This window comes from Cetorhinus maximus, chromosome 16 (genome assembly GCF_964194155.1).
Source record: "Cetorhinus maximus chromosome 16, sCetMax3.hap1.1, whole genome shotgun sequence".
NCBI lineage: Eukaryota > Metazoa > Chordata > Chondrichthyes > Lamniformes > Cetorhinidae > Cetorhinus > Cetorhinus maximus.
Window position 1 is genome coordinate 17736941 of NC_135894.1, and position 14759 is coordinate 17751699.

The following is a 14759-nucleotide window of genomic DNA, read 5'->3' on the forward strand; positions in this document are numbered from 1 at the left end:
GTTATCTTCTGAATGCTTGTTGTGCTGGTATCTACATTTTTCTTCGTAAGTTAAATTTTTAATTTCCAAAATATGAGTTTAAAAAATTAAACAATTCATAAAAATCAGTTCTGTTGAAGGGTCATTCGGACTCGAAACGTTAACTGTGCTCCCCTCCGCAGATGCTGCCAGACCTGCTGAGTTTTTCCAGGTATTTTTGTTTTTGTTTCATAAAAATCACACTGATTATTAAATTTAACCATTGATTTGTCTTCTGCGTCTTCTAATTTGTTCACTACATTTTTTTACTCAAAAGCCTCAGCTTGGTCAATATCCTTCATCGAAGCAGTGCCGATGTGAGCTGAATTTGGATTGCAGTCGGAGCATGTGGAGTGTTCCTTCGCCTGCATTAGCAGCCTTCAGTCAGCCGTATTGATGGGATAGTTTTCTTTAAATCTTAGCAATTTCTTTGTCAGTAGATTTACCTCAAAAATAAGGGAATAAATTTCAATGGCTTTATTGAGGTTAAATTTATATTATATTAAACGATAAGGCTATGTGTGTCGATTTTTGTGTGGAAGAAATATAAACATAAGTGCTCTGATTACATGTATGTTGCAGCTTTTGCTTCATTCTCATCAAATTTATAAAATATATTAATCAGAGAGCGAGGAAGTATATGCTCTTTTCTTCATTTGAAAGGACACGTTTAATTTCAAGGCCAACTAACTATCTCACTTGTGTTTGTTTGACAGTTAAATAGGGTCAATGATAACCTGGAAATGAGATTCAAACTTTTGACACCTTTCAGACTGAGGGAGTGACAAAAACACAGAAAGAAAAAATACCCAACTTGAACGAAAAGCCAGAAGCTATTATTTCCTCGTTCTAACTTAATTGAGTTTTGAAAGCAAACAAAGCCTCTTTTAAGCAAATTGTTAAAAGGTGAAGGTAGGGTAATCAGGGGGTGAGGGGAAATTAAGAAAGGCAATAGCTAGTGTGAACATGAAATAGTTGGGGAAGTGATGGAAATGAGGGGTGGGTGAAGTACGAGTGCTTGGGAAAGGATGAGAGGGAGCTCTAAAAGGCACATTTCCCCCAGAACCTCCATCCCAAATGCTGTTTGCAGCTATTGGTGGCTTCTTTCACCACCACAGAATAGCATTCCATCCATTGCATCCCCAAAAGGAAAAAAAGTAAAGTCAGAGCAGCAAAAATAATAGCCAGGGGAGAGAATAAACAGAAAGAGAAAGCAGGAGACAAAAATGAGTAATATGAAGATATCAGGGACAAGTAACAGGCTGACCATATTCTCCAATGCACCTTGTGCAACAGTATGGGAGATTAAATAGGAACATATTAATGTCTGTGTGTATTTCTTTTCAATTTTTTCCATTACAAATTCCTATGTCCACATTTATGTTGAAAAACTGCCTATGTAAATTGGGCACACTATAATTACTGCCTATGTAAATTGGTCACACTATAATTACATCCAACAGTTGCTGAAGTGTCATTTGTGGTGGGAGGTTGTAATTAAAGTCTAACACGTTTTTCTATAGGCAGATTTCATTATAATATAGAAAGTTAGACTTTAGATGTTATCTCAGACTAAGTTGGCAACGCTCTTGCTTCTGAGTCAGAAGGTTGTGGGTTCAAGTCCCATTCCAGGGATTGACCACATAATCTAGAATGACACTCTAGTGCAGTCCAGTGAAATGTGTCACCTCTCAAATGAGACATTAAACTGAGGCCCCATCTTGCCTCCCAAGTGGATGTACAAGGTGCCATGGCATTACTTGAAGAAGAGCAGGGTGCAGTTTCCTGGCCAATATTAACTCCTCCACTAAAACAGATCAATCATTTAAGCCTTGTAATTTGCCCACAGACGTAGAGTAAATTCCAGGCCTTGGAGGCTGAGGTTAGAAGCAGAGATTGGAGATCAAAGGCTGAGATATGGGAGCAATGATTGGGTAAGAATGCCTGATATGAGAAAATGGCAACCCTGGCCTATTTTCACTCCCCTGGCATGGAATGCCAAAGACAGTTCTAGCAGCCACATCACAACCTGAGCAAGATCAACTAATTCAGCAGAGACCAAAGACTGTACAATGAACCGTCCTTGTTTATGTGGTGCTGTGCTACTGCATGGGATTCACTTGGCTGCTGAGGCATGCAGAGGAGGGCTGCACCTCTTTGCTAGACACATCTACCCAGTGGTGCAGTCCGATACTGTGAAGGAGGCTTACATTTATCTCTTAGCAAAGCCCAAGTAATAGTATGAATAATCTCTTGAAAAATCACAGTATATGTAGAAGTGTCAGCAAGAGGTTTAAATAAGAGTCCATCAATCTACATCAGAGATACAGGAAGTGATATACTATATTGTCATCATCGTATGTTTTTATCTTGGAAGAAATATTGCTTTGCATCGGTATGGTTTCAACACTCCACCCTGCTCTCATGCCTACATGTCCGTCCTTGGCCTGCTGCATTGTTCCAGTGAAGCTCAACGTAAACTGGAGGAACAGCACCTCATCTTCCGACTAGGCACGTTACAGCCTTCCGGACTGAATATTGAGTTCAACAACTTTAGATCATGAACTCTCTCCTCCATCCCCACCCCCTTTCGGATCCCACTTTTTTCCAAATATTTATATAGATTTTTCTTTTCCCACCTATTTCCATTATTTTTAAATGTATTTCCATCCATTGTTTTATCTCTGCCTTTTAGCCTATTTCGATCCCTTCCCCCCACCCCACCCCCACTAGGGCTATCTGTACCCTTATTATCACATTCCTTAGATAATATCACCAGCTTCAGCACCTCTTTGCTCTTTTGTCTGTGACATCTTTTGGTTATCTCCACCTATCACTGTCCCTCTATCCAGCTCTACCTGTCCCAACCCCACCCCCCTTAAACCAGCTTATATTTCACCTCTCTTCTATTTTTCCTTAGTTCTGTTGAAGTGTCATACGGACTCGAAACGTTAACTGTGTTCCTCTCCGCAGATGCTGCCAGACCTGCTGAGTTTTTCCAGGTATTTTTGTTTTTGTTTTGGATTTCCAGCATCTGCAGTTTTTTGCTTTTATCAGTATGGTTCATTGATCAGTTCTTTGTAAGCTCATGTAGCGCTCTAATGCAGTGCAGACTAATAATAGTAGCATAAAAAGCTACTAACATATTATGCTATGGGTTTCCCATGAAATATTTATTCAGCAGAAATAACTTACAGAGCTCTGAATTCAGGAAAGTACCAATAACTCCAAATGAAACTGAGTTTTGTATGTTATGTTAGTGTGGTATTGGTAAATCTTTGTATGAATAATATCAAGATCTAGGCCATCACCCACATAGCAATATTTCAGTGAGTCATTCACCATGGGAAGGCTATGGCTTTAACATCAGAGTGTATTAGTTTCACACCGCAGTATTGCTCTGCTCAATTGAAGTGTGCTTTTACCTTCCAATGGAGCATCAGTAAGAAAGCAATTGCAGGCTGAAGACATTGAGGCCTGGAAACTATGGGCTGTGATGACAGCCAGGAAGGGAAAACCTGGGGATGCAGGTATTTTCTAAATCTATTCCAGCAATTTTTTTTTACTTCCGAGTAATCAAGAATGAAACATGTAGGTATATCTTGCAGGTATTCTGAGGATCTGTACCATCCACGTTTTTAAGAATCCTGTGAACCATCTTTAAAGACCATCTGGTCCATCTAGACTAACCTACAAAGCCATGTTGCCTTGTGCATCTGCACCAATGCTTCCTCTAAGTTAGGTTTGCTGTGCAGGGCCGGCTTGTTGCACTGTGCAGTCCTGTTAAGATTGCTATGCAGCCATGCATGTGCACATCTTAAAGGGAACATTGCTTGTGCATAACCTGTTTGTTCCCTGGGCAGCACATTCCTGATTGCTGCATGCAGTAAAAGAGGGAACACAGCCCTCCACCCTACATAATCTCCTGGGAAAAGCAAAGGGAAAATAAAACCCAAGCTAAGTAAAGAAGAAGAGCTAGAAAATTGCTCTCTCACCCCCTTGGGTGATCAGCACAAGACCAGGAGATCACTCTAACCTGATTAATTCTATGCAGTATGTACCTTTTGTAAGAAATTATATTGTCCCCAGCCAGAAACAGATTGAATACCACTTGCAGGTATTCAGCGAATCAGAGCTCACCACATGAGCCAGAGCTCTGTTCTGCCAGTCTCCTATTATCTGGCAAAAGAACTACCTCTTGACATCTAACCTAGTTCTGGACTTAACATAACTTGAGATTGTGACCTCCTGGTCATTCTCGGCATATTTAGTTGAGACAAACCATCTTCCCAAGCACAATTTAATTGCTTCATCATTTTATAAACCTTGATCAGACCACCCAAAGTTTATGTTTCCTTAAAGAGTCGAGGCCAAGCACTTTGAGCCTACAGGTATCTTGGTAACTAAGATGCATTAAACTGGGAATGAATTGTGCAGACCCCACCCTAGCCTGCACCATTTCCAAAGCTTCAATAGCATATGAACATTTTAATTCATATGATGATTCTTTATTTTGCTAAACAGAGACACAATTAAAACAAACTGGCTAAAACCTCTACTAAAATAGCAAACCAGGAAATATAATTTGTGTATTAAGATTGCCAACTATAATTTAAAAGCTAATAACTCACAGGCATTATTTTCGATATCTTTCAAGAGTTGTTAAAGGGTTGTTAAAGTATCTATGTGGCCTATTAAGGGGATTAAAATTTATACATGAAGCCTGGAATCAATAATGGTGGATTATGCCGTGCAATACAATCCGGTAAACAACCTCCAGAAAGCTGCAGTGCACTTTACATTAAACTAAATCTAAAACTGCATCATGTTGCCTGAATAAAATGTAGTCCTCCAAATGCAAATGTGAGGAGAAACAAAAAAGCACTTGTTTTATAGTGTTTTGAAACAGTGATTGGGTATAATAGAATCCATCCATTGAGAGATAGATCAGAAATTCAGGCAGCTCCTCACAATGATATTATAACCATTTATTGTAATCAAATTTTTGATATGTGGTTCCTTGAACAGGCTCCCCATCAGGGAATTGATTACAGAAAGTAAAGCACTGTTGTTAAAATCATTTACTTGTGGTTTGTAAGCTCTGTTGGCAATGACTAGAGTGGCTATTTTTTTATAAACCAGTGGTCCCTGACCTGCAGCTCATGTGACTGTGGGCTCAGACAATCTTTCACTTATAACAAGAGTAATACTTTACAAAAGAGCATGCAAAACTTGACAGGCCCAGTTACATAGCTTCTATTTATGTTACATGAATTAGAGCGATATGTGCTCTATATTTTAGGCATTTCTCATCCTTGGATTCAAATCCATCCATTGCTTCATCCCTCTCTATCTCTCTTGTTTCCTACAACCCTACAACTTTTGAGAGCTGTACCTTCCAATTCTGGCCTCTTGTCCACTCCTTACTCCACCCCGCCATTGACAGCCATGCTGTCTAGGCCCCTAGAATTCACTCCCTAAATCTCTCCATCTCTCCTTCTTTAAGATGCTCCTTAAAACCTCCTTGACCAAGCAGTGGTCACCAGTCCTAATATCTCCTTCTTTGGTTTAGTGTCAGTTTTAAACTGATTGTATTCCTGTGAAATGCCTTGCGATGTTTTACTGATTAAAGGGACTATATAAATGTGCCTGTGCTGGAACTGTAAAATACCTTCACATGCATTCCACAACCCCATTGAACCCTCTTCTTCATTGCTATCTTCCTACTATTTTGCTTCACTTATTTTTAAAAGCTGTTTGCCCTTTCCTTCAGTTTTTCTCTGCATCACATCCCCAGTTCTTGAGCTCCTCAGGGTGGAGATAATACTTCCCCCAACCCCATGCACTGACAAACACAATGGGCGGCTCAGATTTCCACAGATGCTACATCACAAGACTTACTAAGCTGTCTCTTTTCACTTTACAGTAAATAGAAGAGCAACCTCGATAACCAGGGAGAAACTGTGTCCATTTGCGGAAGGGTTATGAACCCACAGTCACTGATTTAAAGTGAATGGCAAAAGGACAATAGGTGACATGAGGAAAACTTCATTAGGTAGCTAGCGATTGGGATCTGGAATGCACTGCCTGGGAGTGAGGTGGGGGCAGATTCCACTGTAGTTTTTAAAAATAATTGGATAATTACTTGAAGAGAAAAAAAAATTCCGGGGCCACAGGGGAAAGAGAGGGGAGCGGGATTAGCTGAGTTGATCTTGCAGAGTGCCAACATGGACATGACAGGCTGAATGGCCTCCTTCTGTTCTGTAACCATTCTATGGCTCTACAAATCAGTGAAAGCAAGGATTGATTTTAAAAGCAGAATGTTCATTATGGGAAGACCACACTTGACATTCATTATGCTTCTACCCCTATTTCTCTCAGCACCCACAGATGCGTCCCATCCAGTCCTGGTGACTTATAAACTTTAATTCCAAACAGCCTTTTTATTACTAGCCCACCCCCAACCCCCACCACACACATACCCTTATCAGCTTTTGACCCATCCACCTCCTCCTCCGTCACTATTACTTTCTTTCTTGTAAAGGAAAATGCAAAGTATTCATTTAGTACCTCAGCTTTCATGGTTAGGCCCCCTATTTGCACCTAATCACATCTCCTCTTAGTGCACTTTTACCATTTATACGCCTATAGAAGACTTTTGGATTCCATTTTATGGTAACTGTTGGTCTTTTCTCATATTCTCTCTTGTCCTCTCTTATTTCCTTTATTCCACTTCTTCTCTGAACTTCCCATTATTCAACCCAACATCTGCCATATGCACCTTTTACCTGTTTCATCTGACTTTCCAACCCCTTTGTCCTCCATGTAGTTCTGACTTTGCTTGCACTACCTTTTCCCTGGAGAAGTGTACCTCGATTATGTGTGAACCATCTCCTCTTTAGGTTCTGTTACAGTTTTGCCTGCCCATCTTCGATCCCAATTTATGTGGAACAGAACCATTCTCACCTCATTGAAATTTGTTCCTCCTCCAATAAATCTAGTTTGCACCTTGTCCTTTTCCATAGCCAACCTAACCTTCTGATACTATGCCCTCTGTTCCCCAAATTCCTTTACTGTTGACTCACCTCATTTCCCAGCACTGGGCCAGAAACGTGCTGAACAAGAAAATTCTACTGAACACACTTCAGAAACTATTACCCTTCTCTTCCAGAACCAGGGGGTCACAGTCTGAGGATATGGGGTAGACCATTTAGGACTGAGATGAGGAGAAATTTCTTCACCCAGAGAGTGGTGAGCCTGTGGAATTCGCTACCACAGAAAGTAGTTGAGGCCAAAACATTGTACGTTTTCAAGAAGGAGTTAGATATAGCTCTTGGGGTGAAAGGGATCAAAGGATATGGGGAGAAAGCGGGAGCAGGCTATTGAGTTGGATGATCAGCCATGCTCATGATGAATGGCGGAGCAGGCTCGAAGGGCCGAATGGCCTACTGCTCCTAGTTTCTACGTTTCTGTCATATACATTAACTTCCTGCAGACCTCTGGCTTGGTGCAATTCTTGAACTGCCTGTGGGGAGCAGATAAAGGCTCTTTTATCATTTGTTGTCAAGATGTGGGAGACACTGGAAAAGCCATGTCCTTATTGCCCATCCTTAACTGCCTGAGAATTTGGTTTATTTGGTCACTTCAGAGGGCATTAAAAGTCTATTATGTGGATTCACATGTCGGCCAGAACAGATAGAGATGTCAGGTTGCCTCACCTGAAAGAACATCAATGGACTAGTTGGATTTTTACTACAACCCAGGATGGTCTTCCTTCCCCTGGTGCGAACCAAGGAAAGAGCTTGCAATTGTACAGCACTTTTCACAACCTTAGCATGCGCCAAAGCACTTTACAGGCAATTAAGTGCTTTTGAAGTGTTGTCACTGTTATAAATACGGGAGGCAATTTGTGAACAGCAAGGTCCCAGAAATGTGATAACAGTCAAAACAATCTGATTTTTAATGATGTTGGTTGAGGGTAAATTTTGGTCGGGAGTCAAATCAACATGGTTTTACAAAAGGGGACATCTGCTTAACAAATTTATTAGAGTTTGTTGAGGATGTAGCCAGCAGGGAAACCAGGAGATGTGGTATACCTGGATTTCCAAAAGCCATTCGGCAATTTTGTGCCGTACCAAAGGTTAATGGGAACAATGAGGGCTCATGGAGTTGGGGGTAACATATTAGCGTGGATAGGGGATTGGATAACGGACAGGAAACAAAGAGTGGGCATAAAAAGGACATTTTCAAATTGGCAGGCTGTGACTAATGGCGTGTTGCTAGGATCAATACTTGGACCCCAGTTATTTACAATCTATATTAATGACCAGATGAAGAGACAGAGAGTAATGTGTTGAAGTTTGCTGATGATACAAAGCTAGCTGGAAAGGTAAGCTGTAGAGAGGATATAGAGGGGCTGCAAAAAGATTTAGACTATGCTCTTATAAATTTTTTCTCTCAGAGGGTTGTGCGACTTTGGAATTCTCTGCCTCAGAAGGTGGAGGAGGCGGGGTCATTGAATATTTTTAAGGCAGAGGCAGATAGGGGGTCATGAGGACTCGAAACGTCAACTCTTTTCTTCTCCACCGATGCTGCCAGACCTGCTGAGTTTTTCCAGGTAATTCTGTTTTTGTTGCAGATAGATACTTGTTAGGCAAGGGAATCAAAGGTTATTGGGGTTAGATAGGATTGTGGAAATTGAAACACAAGAAGATCAGCCATGATCTTATTGAATGGCAGAGCAGGCTCGAGGGGCTGAATAGCCTACTCCTGTTCCTATTTCTTATGTTCTTATGTTAGGTTAAATGAGTGAGAAATAAGATGGCTGATGGAGTATAGTATGAGGAAGTATGAAGTTATTCACTTTGGTCGTAAGAATAGAAACACAAAACTTTTTAAAAGGTGTGAAACTTGTAGAAGTTCAAAAAGACTTATGCATGCTCATACAAGGAACACAGAAAGTTAGCATGCAGGTACAACAAAAAATTAGGAAGGAAAATGGCATGTGTTGGCCTTTATTGCAAAGGGACTGGAGTACAGGAATAAAGAAGTCTTGCTACAATCGCACAGGGCTTTAGTGAGGCCACATCTGGAATACCGTGTGCAGTTTTGGTCTTCATATTTAAGGAAGGGTATACTTGCATTGAAAGCAGTACAGCCAATGTTCACTAAGTTGGTCCCTTGGGTGAAGGTGTTGTCCAATGATGAGAGGCTGTGTAAATTGGGTGTGTATTCCCTGGAGTTCAGAGGTGCCACTCCTAACAGTAAGCCACAGCCTTGGTCAGATTTATTGAATTCCCTTTCACAATTTGCCATGGTGCGATGTAAACACAAAACCCCTCAGTTACTAGTTGTAAATTGCAATTTCCTTCAAAGTTTATGGCCTTCGCTGAATATCGCTGCATGGGAATATCTCCATCCTACTATTTGGGACAAAGTTTAATAGCAGAGATATATTTTGCACTTTTTTTCTTTATTCTTTCATGCGATGCGGGCATCACTAGCAAGGCCAGCATTTGTTGCCCATCCTTAGTTTCCCTTGGTCCATTTCAGAGGGCAGTTAATAATGAGTGGGGAAAAGATTTGGCAGATGGAGTATAATGTGGGAAAATGTGAGGTTCTCCATTTTGGCAGAAGAACAGAAAAGCGGAATTTTATTTAAATAGCAAGGGCCTGCAGAATTCTGCAGTAAAGAGGGATCTGGGCGTCATACATAAACCACAAAAGTCAGCATGCAGGTACAGCAAGTAACTAAGAAGGCAAACAGAATGTTGACCTTTATTGCAAGGGGGATGGAGTATAAAAATAACTACAACTGTGCGGGGCATTGGTGAGACTGCACCTGGAGTACAGTGTACAGTATTGGTCTCCTTATTTAAGGAGGGATATACCTGTCCTGGATGCAGTTCAAAGAAGGTTCACTAGGCTGATTTCTGGGATGAAGGGGCTGGCTTATGAGGAAATGTTGAGCAGGTTGGGCCTATACTCATTGGAGTTTGGAAGAATGAGAGGTGATCTAATTGGAACATGTAAGATTCTGAAGGGGCTTGACAGGGTAGATGCTGAGAGGATGGTTCCCCTCGTGGGGGTATCTAGAACTAGGGGGCACAGTTTCAAAATAAGAGGTCTCCCATTTAAGATGGAGATGAGGAGGAATTTTTTTTCTCAGAGGGACTTTAGTGTTTTGAATTCTCTCCCCCAGTGAGCAGTGGAGGCTGGGTCACTGAATATTTTCAAGGCTGAGTTAGACAGATTTTTAATTGACAAGGGAGTCAAAGGTTATGGGGGATGGGCTGGAAAGTGGAGTTAAAGCCACATCAGATCAGCCATGATCTTATTGACTGATGGAGCAACCTTGAAGATCAAAGGGCCTACTCCCGCTCCTATGTCTTATATCCTTATATAATACTTTCACTGTGGTGGAACTGGACTGGCACAGTCATCAGTGAGTAGACCTCATCCTCCCTGATCACAAATCATTATGCAACTCTGCAATGATACTTTGGGTGGAGTCATCCCAGATTTGCACTAAGTGCAGAAAGCAGGAAAAAGGACGTTTTACCCGCTGGCCGCAATGGGAGTTTTTCGCGCCGTATCATCCCCCTCCCAGCGTGTCCTGCCTCATTAATTATGCATTCCTGGGAAATAGGCTGAGTTGCTGACAGGGCAGCCTCTGATTCTCCCACCCCACCATCACCTCAGGCCTTCAGTGATCCGGCCACTATATTTAAAGGCCACCACTGCACAGAGTTTCAAGGGGCAGGAAGCTGCTGAGAATTGGCGGCCAAAGGGAGGAAACATGCTGCCCCCAAATTTGGCGATGCCTCCCTCGAGCTGGACACAGTAGAGGCCCGCCACGAGGTCCTCTACCTCCGCTCTGGGTGAAGACCAGCAAGCAAGGTCACCAATCCAGCATGGAAGGCGGAGGCAGTGGTGGTCAGTGCCAATGCCCTGCAAACAACGACAGCTACCCAGTGCCAAAAGAGGATGGATGGTCTCATCCATTCTGCCAGGGTAATTCACTCTCAACTCACACACTCACAAACCCATCACACATCCACAGCGATCTCACTCACTGCCAGTTCAAGGGACATCACCATTCACTCTCTCACACTCACCGTCATTGTCCTCATCCCGTCCATGGTACCACTCACCACCCACACATGCCAGGCATCCTTCTCATCTGGCCTGGCAGGCATCCTGCTTACACTCTCTCCATCTCTATTCATGTAGGACAAGCTGGCCCACAACAAAAGGGAGAGGTCGCAGATTGGTGGAGGAATGCCTGACATCAAGGTCCTCACAGACTTTGAAAACAGAGCCATCCAGCTGCCCAGCAACAACCTGGACCGTTCCTGTGCTGACGGTGAGGTCGGTGCTGCTCAACCAAGTGAGGATCCAGCAGTGAAACGTCCATTACACAACCATGTTGTGAGTGTGTTCCCCTGTTTCGCAGTCCCCGGTCATGCACTAATTATCTCTCCTTGCTTTCGCAGGCACATCTGGGAGGCAGCTGAGGGAATCCCCGAGCCAGGTCCACAATTCCAGCCCGGAAGACACCTCAGGAGAAGAACCTGATGACACCCTAATTGAAGACCCATCACAGCGCTCATCCACACCCTCCACCAGCGCAGAGACACACACCTCGGTGGGACCTAGTTCTAGAGTAGCCTCGGGATCTCAATCTGGTGAGCACATCGCACTGTCTGATCCACAGCAGGGGGAAGGAGGGGCTTCGTACATGTCCAGCACTCGGAGGACGGCTGGAGGCCAGAAATCTGCTGAGCCTGAGTCGGATGAGGAGCCCCTGGACTCGGTCATACCTCAGTTGCTGGAGCTGCAAAGGCAAGCTTGGGAACATCAGGATGGGATGTCCACTGCACTCCTTAGATTGCAAGACACAATGGAGAAGTCAGTCTGCCTTCAGGCTGAGGTGATAATGCCGGCATGCCAACGCACCGAGGTCAACACTGGTAGGATAGCGACCGCCATGGAGACCTTGGTCCAGGACATTGGTGCTGCACCACTGCGCAGGTTGAACTCTATCACTGATGCCATAATTGGCCTCCAACAGTGTCAATGCGAGAGAGGTGCAGGGCAGCTCGATCTCACTCCAGCTTCCCCTTCTCCTCAAGGAATCAGCCACAGGCACTCGGGCACCCATAGGGAGGAGGATCAGCAGGTGCACACGCCAAGGCCATCTATCCGAATCCTCTCTTCCTGTGACCCCAGCAGCTCCAGCTCCACAGGCCGAGGAGGTACTGATGCCAAACAGCAAGAGCCTGAAAGCAGGCCGGGCTCTCCTAGTCTTGGCCCTCCAGAGGATGCCCTTCAAGGTCATCACAGGCACAGCGTAGCAGTCAGCAGGCTGCCTCCATCTCCGCTGTAGATGTCAGGGCAGCACCAAGACGTAGGGGCAGGGGTATTAAGGTTAAGAAGATGTAGCTTCACTGCATGGGCTGGGTGTTGATTGCTTGTACATAATGTTCACAATTGTAAATAACTCCCAACAATGTCTGTTCTCCTTGTTCTGATGAGCAGTGTTCGTGTCAGTCTGAAGTGAAACCTTGGTTCCTGCACAGGATAAAGGCAGGTGTCTCAGTCCAGGGTCTCTTCCCTGTGCTTTGTGCAACATTCCCAGCACACTGATGGTGCACCTTTACTGTCACTGATCACATCAGTCATGCCTGCACCTCGATGGGGTTTATCATTGCTGTCAGAGTTTCCTGGGCTGGGGATACAGAGTTCTGTCATTCTCTCTGTGTGCTCCCAGCACCTTTGAGGTGAGGTTGGCCCCCAATCCCATCAGCATCTGTGCCCAGTGACAGTGTGGTCCTGAAGGGTGCAGCTCATGAAGGCTGCCGTGGGATCAGGAGAAGTGGATGTTTTCCCTGTGCGTCTCCATGATATGACGCTGTTCACAGAGTGCAAGGTGCAAGTGAGGTGCCATCAGCCAGACAGGAGTCAGACATTCACATAAACTATGTGAGGATCTATGGAGTGTCCCCACTGCGCATCATCAGCATCCTCCTGGAATGTAGGGACTAAGGGCATCTGCTGTGTCTCCATGACAGGAGCATTCTCACAGAGGGTATGTGCACTGCCATTAGCCAGACAGGAGTCAGACATTCACAGATGCAATGGGAGGATCTATGGAGTGTCCTCACTGCATGTCGTCATCATCCTCCCTGAGTCTAGTGGCTATGAGGGTCACCCGAGTGTTCCTGCCTCATCTGGGTAATGCAATGGCCTCCCTCCCTCATCCTCATCAACGTTCTCCTCATAGGAGGAGACGTGAAGGTCCTCCATCTCCTCCTCAGCCAAATCCTCCCCTCATTTCAGCGCCAGGTTGTAAAGGGCGCAGCAGGCAACGACGATGCGTGACACTCTCTGCGGACAGTATTGCAGGGCTCCACCAGACCGGCCCAGGCACTAAAGCCTCATTTTCAGTATCCCGATGGTTTGTTCCACCAAAATGCGAGTTGCAGCTTGAACCTCATTGTTCCTTTGCTCTGCTACAGTCTGAGGCCACTGCACGGGTGTCATCAGCCACGTCCTCTGTGGGTAGCCCTTGTGCCCGAGGAGCCATCCTTGCAGCCTCTTTGGACCCTGGAAGATGTCAGGGATCTGAGACCCACTGAGAATGTTGGAGTCATGGACACTCCCTGGGAATTGTGCTCAGACCTGCAGGATGGATTTACTGAGGTCCCACACCAGCTCAACATTTAGCAAGTGGAATGCAGTTGATTGCAACTTGACATTGTTGACCGCTTGTTGCCAGGGCGATCTGAGTGCCACGTGAGTACTGTCGATGGCGTCCTGCACCTGTGGGAAACCAGGGATCTCCGCAAATCCCAGTGCTCTTGCTTCCTGGCTTTCCTGATCCCGGGCTAAGTGCACAAAGTTCTGTGCCTTTGCAAAGATGGCGTCCATGACCTCCTGGATACACTTGTGTGTGGAGGCTTGTGAGATCCCACACAGGTCACCTGTGGAGCCCTGGAAGGAGCCACTGGTGTAAAAATTGAGTGCCCCGGTCACTTTCACAGCCACTGGCAGTGGATGCCCTTCATGTCCCCATGGTGCCAAGTTCTGCAGCACATGGCATATATGACCAGCCAGTTCCCTGTGCAGTCTTTGGCAACTCTGGTTCTCGTTCATCAGCAGGAATGATAAACGCCATCTATAGACCCTGGGTCTAGCGAGGCGCTGACCAGCGACATCTCACTGTGGCTCTTCAGCGGGTAGGCAGGAGCCCCAGCCGCCCCTTCTTCTTGAGGGTGCTGCTCCTCCCTCTGCCCTGCCAGGCACCTCCATCGCTCTCTTCTCCATCATCTCCACTCTCTGTCAGCCATGAGGCATACAGCTAGGTCACTAGGCTCCGTGCTCCTGATGTATTCTCCTGCAAGGTGAAAGAGAGAGACGCGTGGGTTAGCATGGCTATACTAAGAACCTCTCTCCGTTAAGTCTATAGGCCCCTTAACGTATCCCAGAGTGCTGGTCACCACCTGTATGGCCAGAGTTTAGTGCGCTGCATGGCTGCCTGAAACCCCACCCACCTCCGCCCCACTCCACCCGACCGATTTGCCCATTGGGCTGCATGCTGTGCTCTCAGCTGAGGCCCAGACATCCTCCTAACCCACACTGCAAGGCTGCGCTGTTAGCTTGAACCATGGGGGAGACTGGTCCAAACCGGGATGATGACATTACAAGGGACTGTGATCACCTCCAGCAGCGACTGCTCC